We start from the raw sequence: 16,650 nt of genomic DNA, 5'->3' as shown, positions 1-16,650 counted from the left end.
TATATTCATTCATTCATTCATTCACTCTTTGGTTGGAACAAGGAATAGCCAAATGGGCCTACCGATGGGTATCGATCCTGGACTGACGGCGCATCAGGCGAGCGCTTTATCAATGGGCTGTCCCACCCCAGTATTAGCAAAAATAAAAATTGAATTTTTATTTATTAATTCTCTTTTTTTTTGGGGGGGGGGGGGGGGGGGGGGGCTCGGCAAGGGTTGCCTTTGGTTTAATAACAAAAATGAGGGCACCAAGGCAAATTGGAGGAGCAGGAAGGCAAACTTTTTCTTCAAAAGAGGAGGCAACTTACTTTCTATAAAGTTTCTGAGACAAACATTATTTCACGTTATGGTCTTGGATGTTTATTTTGATACAGATATATGCCATAATAATGTATTTTACAAAGTTAATAACATGTTGCATATATGCTACATTTTCCTTAAATGCCCAATGTAGCAGATATGCTACATTATTAAACGTATATGCAAATATAAACGAATGCGGGCACGGTACAAGATTACTTCATCCGTCCGCTTGTGGGAGGACTGCCATTCTCTCAGGACTGGCTTGACAGAATGAAGCTTGTTCGTGACCGCAACATCCCAATCATTTTGCCAAGTCGAAAAGATATATTGGTTAATATATTTAAAATCACTAATGTGTAAGTCACAAAGACTATATTTATAAAGGTTGTGAACTAACTTTAAATAACGTTATTGTTATTTGCATTTTAGCACGTTTTGCTTTACATCCTGGTATAACTTACCTGTCACTTCGTGTGTCAACAAGCAGCCCGACTACGCTAGATGTGACTTTTTATGTTACATTTTGTGTCATTTCTAAATAATAAAATGCTGGCTTAAAAAACACATTTTTTTTTTTTTAAATCCCAAAGGCACGGCAGCAAACAAGGTAAGGCAGCGCGGCATTTTTTTTTGCCGTCGACACCATAAGCTTTAAGGGTCATAACGGCAAGTAAGGAGGACACTTACGGCAATTGCCGTCGGTGCCGTGGTACAATTCGAACTCTGCAAAAATTAATATTGTAAGCAAGAAACTAAGCTTTAAGAAAAATACTAAACATTGTTTTTTTGTGTGACTATACACCTTTAATACTACTTGTGCTACTCTCATCTATACTACACGTATTTAACAAATCATATGACTATACACCTTTAATACTGCCTATGCTACTCTCATCTATACTACACGTATTTAACAAATCACATGACTATACACCTTTAATACTGCCTATGCTACTCTCATCTATACTACACGTATTTAATAAATCATATGACTATACACCTTTAATACTGCCTATGCTACTCTCATCTATACTACACGTATTTAACAAATCACATGACTATACACCTTTAATACTGCCTATGCTACTCTCATCTATGCTACACACATTTAACAAATCACATGACTATACACCTTTAATACTGCCTATGCTACTCTCATCTATGCTACACATATTTAACAAGTCATATGCATGTCCCCTAATCCATGAACGTGATCGTGGGGGAGGTGCGTGTGTGTGTGTCTGTCTATGTGTGTGTCTGTCTGTCTGTGTGTGTGTGTGTGTGTGTCTGTCTGTGTGTGTGTCTGTCTATCTGTGTGTGTGTCTGTCTATCTGTGTGTCTGTGTGTGTGTGTCTCTGTGTGTGTGTGTCTGTGTGTGTGTCTGTCTGTGTGTGTGTGTCTGTCTGTGTGTGTGTGTCTGTCTGTCTTTCTGTGTGTGTCTGTGTGTGCGTGTCTGTCTGTGTGTGTGTCTGTCTGTCAGATTTTTACCTTTATTTATATCCTGAGAGATGGAAAAAAAAAAAAACCCCGTTCATTTTCGTCCCCGAGTGAGGGTCACAGACCCCCCCCCCCCCCCCCCCCCGGTTCCTATGGGTCTGATGGAGAATGTCTTCCTTATTCTCATTATTTCAAGTTCACAGTAGTTTGTGTGTTCGTCTGGTATCTTGTTATAACATTCATTCAGACAACAGTAAACAGTAGTTTGTGTGTTCGTCTGGTATCTTGTTATAGCATTCATTCAGACAACAGTAAACAGTAGTTTGTGTGTTTGTCTGGTATTTGTTATAACTTTCATTCAGACAACAGTAAACAGGCATTGGGGAAAGCACCCCCCCCCCCACCCCCACCCCCACCCCCGACCTACCCACCTATTTTAGGATAGGTATTGATTTTGCCTTTATATAATGTGAATTGTCTTGTATATCAACGCCACCAAATTAAACTACATTAATGTTACGCCTCTATCTCCCCCTTGTGGAAATCCTAGATCGGCGCCTCATATAAAAGTAATTGGTCCAAAATCTGAAGTATTATATAAAAATAAAGAAGGCAAGAAAAAAGAAAGAAAGTAAACACCTGCAACGTTTTTACCCCCCACCCCACCCCAGTATGAAGTTCGTGCGATCCAAGTATAATATTTCACTATTAAGATACTAGCTTAACCTTCCTCTGAATCTGACACCATGGAGCAAATACCATCAGATCTACACAGGCGCGTGTGCCGGGCGAGGTTTTTTTTTTAGGGGGGTGGAGTTGAAATCCGTCCCTGCTCAATCAAATTTTCTTTTTTTCTCAATATATTTTCCGAGGAAGCATGTCCTAATTGGGACATCTTTGGCAGTCGCCAAAGTCTAGACCCCTTCTGCTACAATTGCCTTCACACGCGCCTGCTACACCCCCTTTGTTACACACCACTAACATACAATTAAATACGTCTCCAAGAACCACTGGAAAAAAAATGGACTCAACATGTTATATATATATATAACATGTTATATATATATATATATATATATATATATATATATATATATATATATATATATATATATATATACAGTATTCTTCCTGGTGTTGCTGGTATAGTGCTCTACCTCTTGGGGAGCCAGTATAAATATATATACCATTACATCTTTTGTTACAACTTAAAGTTTCACGCTATGAGGACCATCAGGTAACGAATAACTGCCCTGTCGTTACGTCATGACGCAGTGACGTCACAACAGGTGCAGTGGGTACGGGCTATTCTTTTTCGGCTTAGCTTAGGTGGCTGTGTTTAATAATCCATGTGGGTGGGTGTCGGCATTTGGATATAAGTTCATTTCTCTTGTTCATCGAGTTGTTCCCTGTAGCTTTCAGTACATCTAGCCCGAGTACTCTGACTGTAAGAGAGCTAGACGGACATTGGACAGTTATACGCTCTCATTACAGTCAGAGACCAACCTATGTATTTTTTGGGCAATTCCTGACAACCAAAACGTTGGCAAAGATTCCCGCTCTAATACCATACCAATCCTATGTTTGACGTCAAATACCTTTACATCGATCATTTTCGAGTTAACTGATAAAAAAAAATCCACATATTAATCACTAATACACATACTACAGAAAGAAATCCGACAGCACCCATATTCAGCTACGCTTCGTGACACTCCGTCGTCATAATTACAAAGCTCGGCGATCTATTTCGAGACGTAGATCACGTGATCGCCCACTGGGCGATTCCGCCTTGTGCAGCAGTTACAGGGGCGGTCTCATATCAAGTGACGTTACAATGAAGTTACACTAATTTAAAACTCGTAAAAGTAACACACACACACACACACACACACACACACACACACACACAGAAACAATATTATATTCACCGTTTCTCCAGGTGAAAAAGTCTTTGATCTATGACTGGTATGCCTGCTTGGCGTGTGTACCACTCTCTGTCGCTTTGGTGTTTGTCGGGCACTTCGGGGTGGCTGGCAGTTTTGTGGCTATGTATGAGCCTGGTTCTTTAACTTTTCTAAATTTTATCTCCACAGTTGACAATTAGGTGGGGGTTTTTTGTGTCCAAGGAACGAATCGTCAAACTACATTGGAGACAGACGAATAATTCTTTTTCGGGAGTGACAGTTACATCAAAAACATCACTTAATGTCTGTGAAGCACTGGGCCCACCTTTGAAATGTGTACAAATTCCTCTTCTACGCAACCGTCCACTTTTATCCTCGAAACGTTCTTTACAGCATGCACATTCAATCGCAGAAATACAAAACGAAACTAATCCATGTTGTAACGTCGCTTGGTATGAGACGGCCCCTGTAACTGCTGCACAAGGCGGAATCACCCAGTGGGTGATCACGTGATCTACGTCTCGAAATAGATCGCTGAGCTTTGTAATTATGGCGACGGAGTGTTACAAAGCGTAGCTGAATGTGGGTGCTGTCGGATTTCTTTCTGTAGTATGTGTATTAGTGATTAATATGTGGATTTTTTTTTTATCAGTTAACTCGAAAATGATCGATGTAAAGGTATTTGACGTCAAACATAGGATTGGTGTGGTATTAGAGCGGGAATCTTTGCCAACTTTTTGGTTGTCAGGAATTGCCAAAAAAAAATACATAGGTTGGTCCTCTGACTGTAATGAGAGCGTATAACTGTCCAAATGTCCGTCTAGCTCTCTTACAGTCAGAGTACTCGGGCTATCAGTACATCCAGCTTTTCCTCAATGCATAGATTGCACTTCCCCGTGCTTCTCTTGAAGGTGTTCACTTTCCTTATTACGCGCCACGTTATTGTGTACTCAGCGGGCTTTTTCTTTTTAGTTCCCAGATGTATTTCGACAGCTCTGTTTCCTTTTCGTACTTCTGTGCATGAAGGACTTCTTGTGGTTGGCATACCTTTCTTTGACATAACGACAGGACAATTACACGTTACCTGATGATCGCTCATAGCGTGAAACTTTAAGTAGTAACAAAAGGTGTAACGGTATATATATATATATATATATATATATATATATATATATATATATACACACACACACACACTCATAGGCGTACGAGCTCCCATTATTTCAAGGGAGTGGGAGGCTGCCTTTAGCCCGAATTAAACGAACATGCCCGAATCTGGATAACAACATTATTCATATTAACATTACAGTACTACCAAACAGCTATATAGGGGTGCAAACGAATCACTACGCATTTGTACATGAATTGTGAGAGTAAAATGATTGAAATACTTGGTAAAAAGGTCTCAGATTAGCACATTTTGCCCGAATATCTACATCATTTTTGCCCGATTTTGATGTTTCGCTCCATCACTAGGGGGACAGTCCCCCCCCCCCCCCCACGCCATCCTGTCTCGCACGCTTATGATAACACTGTTATTAGAATGCGACTGCAACACCCCCTTCGTTACATTACTGACGTGTGTGTGTGTGTGTGTGTGTGTGCATGTGCGTACTCTTACAGTGTTATATATATATATATATATATATATATATATATATATATATATATATATATTTATATAACACTGTTATTAGTACGTGCCTGTGAGCGAATGACAGTTGTCACTTTATACAAGACAGGAATCTATTATCACTCGGACCGTTGTACAACATAAAATGAATATAGGTCTGTACAAGAGCAATTTATATTGTAATATACACGTGGCAAGATGATAAAACAATAAATACGTTAATTAAAATATAAATAAATAAATATATATATATATAAACATACAAATAATATACTTACATATTCGTATATCAATCAGGTTACACATAATGGGACTATTCGGACGTATAATTAATGATGTATGCACGAACATGCTGAAGCGTACCTCCGCTGGGATAATTAAAAAACTCCTGGAATGTATCTAGCTAGTTAGGACTGCAACTGTATACACCCGACACAAACATGCCAGAATATGACACCGGCTAGAGGGTAATGCGCCGCTATCACAGATCACGGAGCTACGACAATGGAACATATATTAGATGTGTATCGTTTTGTTCAACCTTACGCAGATGTATGCAGCGACACGTAAGCCTTTGATTTACCTTCAGGGCAGACCCAGTTGAATAAAACGACTCGTTTAGAAATACATCTTCACATGCACACGTGTATTTGATTATGTGTGTCTTTTTGAAAAGAGTCGGCATATTGGAGCGGGTCTGCCCTGACAAGTGATGTGAATGCAATACCATGTGGTATTCACGATAAACACAACGTAGAAGTCCATGTGTAAATTTACGTTAGTTCAAGAAAAGAAGAAAAGAACAGCTGTTTTAATTTCACTAATATAAAACAAAACAGATTGCATGCTTTAAAATTAAAGTTTGTTTTGTTTAACGACATTAATTTATTAATCATCGCCTATGGGATGTGAAAAATTTGGTAATTTTGACATATATAGTCATTGAGAAAAAAACAAGGGATCTTTTATATACACCATCTCACACACAGAATAGCACATACCACAGCCGTTGATATACCAGTCGTGGTGCACTGGCTAGAACGAGAAATAGCCCAATGGACACATTGCATGATTTTGAGTGAAAAAAGAGAGAAAAAAAGAGGCAAAAACTAAAACGTTCATTAATTTAATAGTTTAAAAAAAAAAATTGTTGGGGGGGGGGGAGAGAGGAGGGGCTGCCTACACCACTGGACACTACCACATTAGACTCCTAATTCTGAGGATTATTTACTTCCACCCTTCTAGTTTCTGGCTCTTCCCACGCATATGCTAACAAACAAACAAACATATAAATGAATTTAAAAAAAAAAAAAAAAAAAATAATAATAAAATGTTTTTTTAAATTAAATTAAACAAGAAACGAAAACATCTTTATCAACGTCCTACATACCCCTCTACTTCTCACCCTCCACTAGTCGCCGAGCTCAGTACGCCAGGAAGATGATCAGCATGAACTATTTTACCGTCAGTCACTAGAAGTGTCTATACGTCACAGACTGTGCACGGATCATTGATTACGTATGCGTCTTCCTGGATGGCTCTATAGGTCCTGTTGCGTGTTTCCTAGTCTTCAGAATAGTTTATACGCCTTGATAATTGAGACTGCGCGGCGGACAACAAGCGTTCAAGAAAACAAATGTTGAACGACACGCCCATCTATCCCGGAACTTTGCTTATCAGAACAACAGAACAGAACTTTATTACGCTCAGGCCGTTACACAACGGCATATGAGGCATATGATATATAAACTGTAGTGACAAGATAGGGTTTACAGGAGACAATAGTACAATAGTATTAATACAAATGCAATAAAGTAATAGAGACAATAGTATAATACAAATGCAATAGAATAATAAGCAATAATATAATACAATTAGAATAAAGTAATGTAATGTCACATTATTGTAATTCCTACCAAATGTACTAATCAGACATGCGCACACATATATACATGTATACTTGGGTAGTAATAAGACATTGTACATAATTCATATACATATATTTTAGGGCTTACTGCATTTATTAATAATTTCTTTTATTAATTTACATAATTTCTTGAGAACACTTATTTTGCTATTCGTCATTAGTTGTTTAAATTTCAGCGTACTTGGTTTATTATAATAATATGGCTTAAGCAAATTTTTACGGGAGTTAGTGAAATAAGTACATGTGAATAAATAGTGAAATTCGTCTCCAATATCATTATTGTTACATAATGTGCACGTTCGATCTTCCACTGGGGTGTTGTTCCAGCGTCCTGTTTCGATTGGTAAGTAGTGATTAGATGTTCTAAATTTGAGTAATATAGTCCAACATGTTTGTGGTAATATAATAAGATATTTTTCTAATCTAAGGTTTTCCTTAAATATAGTGTACGTTTTACCTTTTGATGATAAAGTTATGTTTGTATTCCATTGTTGTAAATACTGGTCGTTTTGTCTTAATTTTACTTGATTAAGAAGTATTTTTATGGATGAAAAGTTCCGTGACATCCAAACATTTGTCATGCCTAGCTGGTTAAATATATCTTCGACCATTTTTATCCATTTATAACTATATCCATTAACAGAAGAGTCGTGTAACATTAATTCATGCAGTAAAAACGATGATTTTGTTTGTTTACCAGATACGATACGGGCCCAAAAACTTATAATTCTTTGTTGAATAATTAGTTTAAGGGGTCTTCTTCCTAGTTCTCCATATAACATGAATAGCGGGGTGCCTTTTTTAACTGGTAAGATGTGTCCTTAGGAATTTTATATGAATAGTTTCAATGATATCGATGTTTTCATAACCCCATATTTCGCACCCGTATAAGAGAATCGGGAGTACAATGGAATCAAATAGTTTTAATTTGCATTCTATTGAAAAGTTATTGTCTTTGGATTTAGACAGAACAAACTACATTGCTTTTGTTGCCTTTTGAGTTAGTAGTTTTTTGCTTGTATTAAATTTATTTAGTTTGGTAAAAGTAAGACCTAAGTATTTATATTCTTTTACGTTTTCAAGCACATCATGTCCAAGTATAAAAACTTTCTTGTAATCATTACTGGTGCCATTGAAAATGATTATTTTAGTTTTACTTGCATTTACTTTGAGTTTCCATTTATTGCAATATTGTGAAAAGACATTTAGGGATTGTTGTAAGTCAGAGGCGTTTGATGCGAGAAGCGCAGTATCGTCAGCATATAATAAACATAAAAAGTAAAGAGCTGTTTTATCGAACGTTTCATCTCTATCCAGGGATACCCCAGTACAATTTTGGCTTTTTAAGTAATTATCTAGATCATTTAAATAAAGGGAAAACAGGACAGGCGACAAATTTTCTCCTTGTCGGACACCGATATTGCATGAAATAGCTCAGTCATTAACCTTTGATACTTGGTACAGAGGATGCAGAGATCAGTGGGCACAATTTCACAAAACACCGTAAGCCTAGTTTTGCACGTAATCGTAAATCCACAACTAAACCACAATTTTTATTACCATTATAGTACAACAAACATAGCCAGAAACACGCGTATATTTCATTTTCTTTTGTCCTTAAACGCTCCATTTTCCTCAGTGGTGTAATTTTCTTCGTGAAATAGATGCCAAACACATTTGTTTATGTATGCCCGGTATAACTGCTAGTCGCAGTCGTGAAATTGCCACTAGGCGCGCGTGTGTGTGTGTGCGGGTGACGAAACGTCCTTTGCTCTAGGAAATCTTGAAGAAAGAAGTTTTCTTGGGTAGCACGACTCGACCCTCCCTATAAGTTCGCTCACCAGTCTAGACCCTCCCCGCATACATTCCTGCACACGCCTGGAGTTGAATTCTGCCGGATGTTTTTATTGATTTCATTTCGTTTTAATTTGATTTTTGTGCTTGGAAAAAGCGGGTTTCTTTCTTTTCTTCTTCTCTTTCTCTGCCTTTTAGACTTGGTATCTAGCTCGTTCTCGTTCTCTCTCTCTCTCTCTCTCTCTCTCTCTCTCTCTCTCTCTCTCTCTCTCTCTCTCTCTCTCTCTCTCTCTCTCCTCTCTGTGTCCTTCTGTCACTGTCTCTGTCTCTGTCACCTACCTACCTACCTCACACACATGTACCTACCCCCCCCCCCCTCTCTCGCTCTCTCTCTCTCTCCCCCCTCTCTGTGTGTGTCTCTGTCACTGTCTCGGTCTGTCTACCTACCTACCTACACATGTACCTACCCTCTCTCTCTCTCTCTCTCTCTCTCTCTCTCTCTCTCTCTCTCTCTCTCTCTCTCTCTCTCTCTCTCTCTCTCTCTCTCTGAAATATGCTGAAAGAATTATTGTTTTCCTTTCGTTTTTCAACTAGATTTCTGATCAGGCAGTTGCATTGCAGGTCCTGGACCTGCTTGCGGATGTACATTATAAACAATAAAACATTTCAATATATCTTCAAACCACAAAACGTTTCTCGACATATGGTCACAATATTAGTGACATTTTCAGGAGAGGACTCAAGGCGGATATAAATACACACCAACAACAAACTCCATCAACCGTACGTCCTTACAACGGACCAGGAAGCTAACACGACGCACATTCATCTTTTGAAAGAAATAGTTAAAGTAGGGCCTATGTAGGCTTACATTATGAATAAGATACAGTACTTTTTAATGTCACTTTACTATTAGCATTACCTACATTTCGGATGTGTACGTACTATTACCGTATTAATCGGACCCCAGGGGCGCATTTATGGTGCGTGAAAGAGGTTAAAAAATGCACTCCTGGCCTCTGAACATTTTAAATTATCTTAAATCAAATCGCGTTTTTGCATAACCCACCATGACCATGTAAATGATGTCTTAAATTTAATGCGCGACTAAAAAGTGGGTTATGCGTGAACGTTGCGCGAACAAAACGATCGTTGTCGCACTCTACTAAAATAGTTCCACCCTGTTATATTCCGTAGTCATACTTCAGTTAGCACGTCCCCCCCCCCTCCCCACCCCACACACACACAGATGATAACGATTGATTTTGACGCCCGGGGCAGCGGAAACAAACGGTAATTAATAACTCGGTGTTGTCAGTATAATATCATGAGATTTGACTACGTGATTTTGTATACAAAAAAGCGTGAAAGATGAAGGGCATAGCTAGGGGTGACTATTGCGGTCAGTCTTACTATTGCAATAGTATTGCGATATGTATATTACTAATGTGATAGTATTGCAATTGTGATAGTACTATAGCAATAGTATTGCAACAGTATTGTGAATCGCATGATAAAAGTAATATGAATAGATATTTCGCAAAACTATTTAGCTCAGTCTTCTAATATGTATGTATGTATGTATGTATGTATGTATGTTTGTGTATGTGTATTTGTGTGTGTGTGTGTGTGCGTGTGCGTATGTTTGTGTTTGTATATATGTGACTTGCCTGTGTTTGTACTTAATTATTTGTAATAATGTCACTAGGTAGTGAAAGCATGCGTTGGTCGTAGACCATATTTCACTATGCATGCTATCGAAAATATCGATAGTTGAACAAACTATTGCGATAGTTATCGATAGTTGAATTAACTATCGATGCATTGCTATCGAGGCACTAACTATCGCAACATATCGACAGTTGTATTGTTACACCACTAGGCATAGCTAGTGACTGCCCGCCCCAACTCCCCGTTCCACTTCAATGGACTAGTCTGGTAATTAGTAAACATTTTAAATTGTGTTCGAGATCCTTCTGGACTAATACGGGACACACGTATTTGTAATGTATTTACATGCGTGTAGCAGAGAGAGAGAGAGGGAGGGAGAGAGAGAGAGAGAGAGAGAGAGAGAGAGAGAGAGAGGTTGTATTTTACGCCAAACATCTTATTATACAATTGTTTTATCCTTTGATAACATATTAACGTGCCTATATCGAATTAAGGTTCAAGCACGTCTCTCCCGGGTACAATCTCTCTAACTTAGCCAGTGACTGGGTCCGGGACAGGAGGGTGTGTGTGTGTGTGTGTGTGTGTATTGATTCAAACGTTAACTAGCCAAAAACAAAAAGGAATTCCCTGGTGTGGCCTGTAATCGACCGCCCCGACTCGCACGTCTCTGAGATGTATGGAGTATTTTTAAAATACAAATCAGACAAAAAAGAAGAACCCCTATATTAAAAGCATTGTAAAATATTTGTCAGGGCATTTAGGAAATACAAAACTTGCAAGATTCGGAGTTAATGGATTGGTAAATTCAAATATACTTCCAATATTGAAATCGTTTGAGGATTAGGGGCTCATATAATACCTTTTCTGTAACATTACAAAATACAATTCACACAGTTTTATTTTCAGTAGACATTTAAAATAAAGTTTGCGCTCAGCACCTCAACTATACTCTTGAAATGTTATAATTACAACAGAAGCTCATTTGGACATCTAATTATTATTTACATCTTATAAATAAAGTTTTGTTGCAGGAGTTGCTGTGTAATTACACATTTTATAGCCCTACCCCTATTTCCCTAGCAGCAATATTTCAATGGAATTGTCAGCAGTGACTAAATAAAACAGATTATAAAATATTTATTAGGATCGGCAAGGCAAGTTAGTCGAATTTAAATTTCAGAAATAGAATCAATTGTGTCATCCCTAAAGGTTAGGGTCTCAAGTAGCACTTTTTTTTTACAGTACGTAATGCAATTTTCACTTGAAGTTTAGGTTAACACCCTCAAATGTTCTGTGTCAGTGATTTTATTGTACACAAATCTACATTAGGCTGCTAAATACTACTTGAAAGATCAAAACAACAAACTTATTATATTCAAGTTTACCTATATATGGATTGCATTAATACACTGTTAAGTGATTAGGCTGTATAGATTTCCTAAATTTTAATATTAATAACACTACATTTATAATTATGTTGATCTAATCCAGTCATTGAAAAGAACATGGCAGGGTGTATCCTACTCCCTGCTGAAGACAAGAATAGTGCGTTATGTCTCCTGAAATTAGAGGCTACCACGAGTTAGCACTTTAATATTTTCAACCACCATTTAGCCTAATACAGACAAATCTTGCTTGAACAACATGGAAAGATTGAAGGTGGCTCTCTCTGGTGGAGCAAATGTTTCAAATTTTGTTTCTGGTGCATGTGTTGGACCACAGCCACTGGTAATGGATGGTACCATTGATAAAACCAAACCCCAAATATTTCGCTGAAGTTGCTGGAAAACAAATAACCTCATTTGGAGGCTACGAAGGCAGACCAACACAGATACATGGAATATCCAAAGATGGACCGAATTCAGTATGAGTACCAGAGACTTCAATATAAACCATCTCAATTAATACATCATGTTCACAGCCGACGATTGTATTTGAAATTGTGAACCAGAGCATATCAGAATAAAACTACCTTTACAAACCATTGCCGTCCTGATGAATCAAACAGTTTGTAAAAGCATAACGACGTCTATGTCATTATTAACAGAATCATTCTTAATGTTATAGGCATCATATGATGGTGAATTCAAGGCTTGTACGGCGGGGGGGGGGGGGGGGGGGGGGGGGGGAGTAAAGGATTGTTAAAGACATAGTTGCGTCCTTGAAGTCAAGATGTACAACCATGTACAAATATATTATGAAGCTCTATAAGTGTTATGAGACTAGCCTGGTCAGTTTACAATTTGGGCAAAAAGCCAACCAGCAGGGTTAAAGATTTGCGACAACAGAAATGGAACAGCCTATTATTTTGCCAAGTTTTAGCAGAGTTAAAGAATCTCTGGAGAGATTTATTAAAATGTCTGTCCCACAGTTACATAGATACATTGCTTAGCCTTCCACGAGCATTTTAGTGCTATTAAGTTAGTGGTTCCACGGTGCTCTGCTTTCACCAGTTGTATTATGGCACATACACACCAACTTATTAAGCACACAACCTATCTTCCATATGAGCACTCTGATATGTCTAAAACTACAGATTGGCAGCATTTTTTTGTCAGATGTCTGGCAACAATATTTGTGGATGCATTCCTTAGAAAACACTAAGTTAAAGTGAATAAAGATACCCGAACTCTAGAGGTCACAACAGGGTTAAGGCTAAATTCTGCTGCTAAAAAGATACAGCAGAACATCAACTTGTCATCACAAAGAGTTTCCGAAGCCAAACGCTTAAAGGGATTATGAATATATTCCACAGTACTGGTAGTAAGCCTAGTAAAATTCATTTACTGAGAACATCTGTACTACAAAGGTAGCTTCATAGGATACTGCCTTTGCAAATTATTTTTAAATCACTGGCAGGATTCTGCAAGTAAGGTTTTGATTGGTGGACATGAGCTCCAACTGGCTGGTGTTAGATCCACATGTAATAGTGGAGCTAATTTTAATTAGATTGCTGCCTTTGACTTGATGAAGACCAATGTTATGCAACCTTCGAGGGTGAATATAGGCGTACGGGTTCCAATTTGTATAGGGGGCAGGCTGGCTTTGGTCGGAAAAAAAATGAAATTGCCCGAATCTTGATAACGACATTTATTCATATTGGCATTACTGTCAAACAGCTATATAGGGTTGCAAGTGGTGATAAAACCGATGGTTCTGGCGCAGTTTGGCCCATTCATTTAACATGGGGGAGGTGTCACCCTCTCAGCGTCACCCTCCCAAGAGAGGATGGTGACGTCACAGCCCAGATGAATTTTGATTGGCTTACTAATGGCGATTTTAAAAAACGGGGATATCCCATACCGCGCCAACTAACCAGGAAGTTCCTTTCATATACTTAACAGGTTAACAAACAAAATAAACAAAGACAAACAATATCAAACTATGTTGCTGCGTCGTCGACAAGAGTATTTTATTAAGTACAGCTTTCCTTAGCGTGTAAATCTATGACAATGTACAGCCTTCGCTGTGTTAAAATAGGCACAAGCCGGTATGCGCTGGTGTTGACTGAATTAGGTCAAACACGAAGGCAGTAACTAGTGGTGTGCGCACGCGAGCGTGTGTGTGTGTGTGTGTGTGTGTGTGTGTGTGTGTGTGTGTGTATTAAATTTAAAGTATATATTTGTGAGTATATAAGTATATAATGACTAGACTCCAGAATTTGCAGTTTACACTACGAATGTAGACAGTATGCTATACTATTCAAATGCTATGCTGAAACATATAGGACAGCCGCTATCCACTGGCTGACCTACAAACATCACCCGAACTCGCGCTACCGTAAAACAGTAGTCTGTGTATCTTATAATTGTTTTTAACTTAGGGCGGTGTAATGACCTGAATATCCCTACACAGTTTTGGGGAATAGGTTTTATAGTATTGGAAGTATTATAACATTCTGACTGCACACAGCTAGAAAAGGGGCAGACGGGGTTCTTTTTATATTGTTAAAAATATTTCATTCATATTAACTTATTATATTTAAAATAATTTCAGTATATGATGAATGTGAACAGACATACCATATGTAAACAATAATTACATTTATGTTATGTCGATGTAGAAGTAGCATTAACCCTTCCATCACACCTAGATGAGATGGACTCATCTACATAGGGGGGGGGGGGGGGAGGTCATTCAATGTTCATCTCGATACATTTAAGTCGCGGTAATGGAAAAGCGGCCCCGTCTCTTGACATGGACCCAGCTCAAAATGTCCAAACATCTCGAGATAGGAATGAGATAAGCTGGTTCTACTCATTCATGGGGTATTTTCTCATAAGACATAACATAAATATAAATGCTATAGTACAATATAATTTAATCATGAACACCCTGAAGGCCATATAATCTACTTAGATGCAAACAATATATATGGCTGGGCCATGTCACAATCACTGCCTGTATATGAATTTCACTTGATGAGACAGACATAGAACAGTTGGATATTGCCCAGGTGCCAGATGATGCACCAGAAGGATACATCTTGGAAGTGGATCTTGACTACCCCCATGAACACGACCTGCACAATGATTATCCATTAGCCCCCGAGAAACTCAAGGTCACTGAAGAGATGCTCTCCCCACATGCCAAACAGCTGTTAGATGAACTGAACTTGAATGGCACCTCCACCGAAAAGCTAATACCTAATTTGCTGCCAAAAGACAAATATGTAGTCCACTACCGCAACTTGAAATTCTACATCTCCTTGGGCATGAAGATGACTAAGATTCATCGAGTGATGGCCTTTAAACAACTGCCATGGCTGAAAGCTTACATAGATTTCAACACAGAAAAAAGAAAGGCTGCCAAAAACGATTTTGAAAAATACTTTTTTAAACTGATGAATAATTAAGTTTTTGGGAAAACCATGAAAAACTTAAGGAAGAGAGTGGATGTCAAGCTTATTAACAACAAGAAGAGAGCATGCAAATTGGTGGCCAAACCCAGCTTCCATGCCTTCCGCATCTTCAATGAAGATCTGGTGGCTGTCCACCTGTTAAAACACAGGTTGTATTTGAACAGACCAATCTACGTTGGATTCGCCATTCTAGATGTGTCTAAAATATTGATGTACAACTTCCATTATAGCTACATCAAAGTGAAATGTGAATCAAAAGCCCAACTCCTCTTCACTGACACCGATTCATTGTGCTACAACATCCAAACAAAAGACATTTACCAAGATATGGTGGAAGAACGACACCTATTTGACATCTCTGACTGACACTAGCCATCCACTTTACAATACCACAAACAAGAAGGTCCTAGGTAAAATGAAAGACGAAATGCATGGCATTCCTATTCATGAATTTGTTGGTCTGAAGTCTAAAATGTATTCTCGTGTCTACCAAGAGAAGAGCAAAATGATGGAGAAGAAAACAGCCAAAGGAATAAATAAAAGTGTCATTAAAAATCACACTAGGCACCAACACTACAAACAGTGTTTCTTTAATAAGGAGATCCACATGTCTCGCATGACACAGATCAGGAGCTATGGCCACCAACTGTAAAGCATCCAACTCAACAAACCAGGACTTTCCCCCTTTCGATGACAAGAGGTATCTCCTTGAGGATGGTGTTACCAGTCTCAGTTATGGTCACTGGAGAATTACCCGGAATGCTTTGCAATAAAAACTATAAATAGGAGAAGAATCATCAATATGTATTCATTTGTGAATAGGTTGTCAAGCTGATAACATCATGGGGAAGAGCTCCTGTCCTGAATGTGGGAAGTTGTTTACCAGAGAAGATAATATGAGGAGACATAGACAGACTTTCCACTCTCCTACACCTCCTCATTTCCCTCCTCCTCATTATTTCCCTGCATCCTTTTACGATGATTGTGTCAGGGCCAACATCATGTGGAAAGACATTCCTGGTGTACAAACTGTTGAGAGATGGGAACATCAACCCAACTCTCCAACGCATCGTGTGGCTCTACAGACGTTGGCAGCCTCTGTATGACATTATCAAGA

General features: G+C 38.5%; 1 protein-coding gene across 2 annotated transcripts in view; it reads right to left on the bottom strand.

The window, feature by feature from the left end:
• Positions 1-6,765, bottom strand: part of LOC121390204 (melatonin receptor type 1A-like) — a 67,544-nt gene extending 60,779 nt beyond the window's left edge. The window contains exon 1 of one of the 2 annotated variants that reach the window (XM_041521974.1): positions 6,671-6,765. The gene's annotated coding sequence lies outside the window, so the exon portion shown is untranslated. Of the gene's footprint in view, positions 1-5,558; positions 5,729-6,670 lie in introns of those variants that run through there. The other variant, XM_041521973.1, reaches the window with a different exon arrangement.
• Between the last annotated feature and the right edge of the window lie 9,885 nt (positions 6,766-16,650).

The sequence above is a fragment of the Gigantopelta aegis genome, chromosome 15, assembly GCF_016097555.1.
Source record: "Gigantopelta aegis isolate Gae_Host chromosome 15, Gae_host_genome, whole genome shotgun sequence".
NCBI lineage: Eukaryota > Metazoa > Mollusca > Gastropoda > Neomphalida > Peltospiridae > Gigantopelta > Gigantopelta aegis.
Note: the sequence above shows the minus strand (reverse complement) of the source record. Positions and strands in the feature narration are given on the sequence as shown.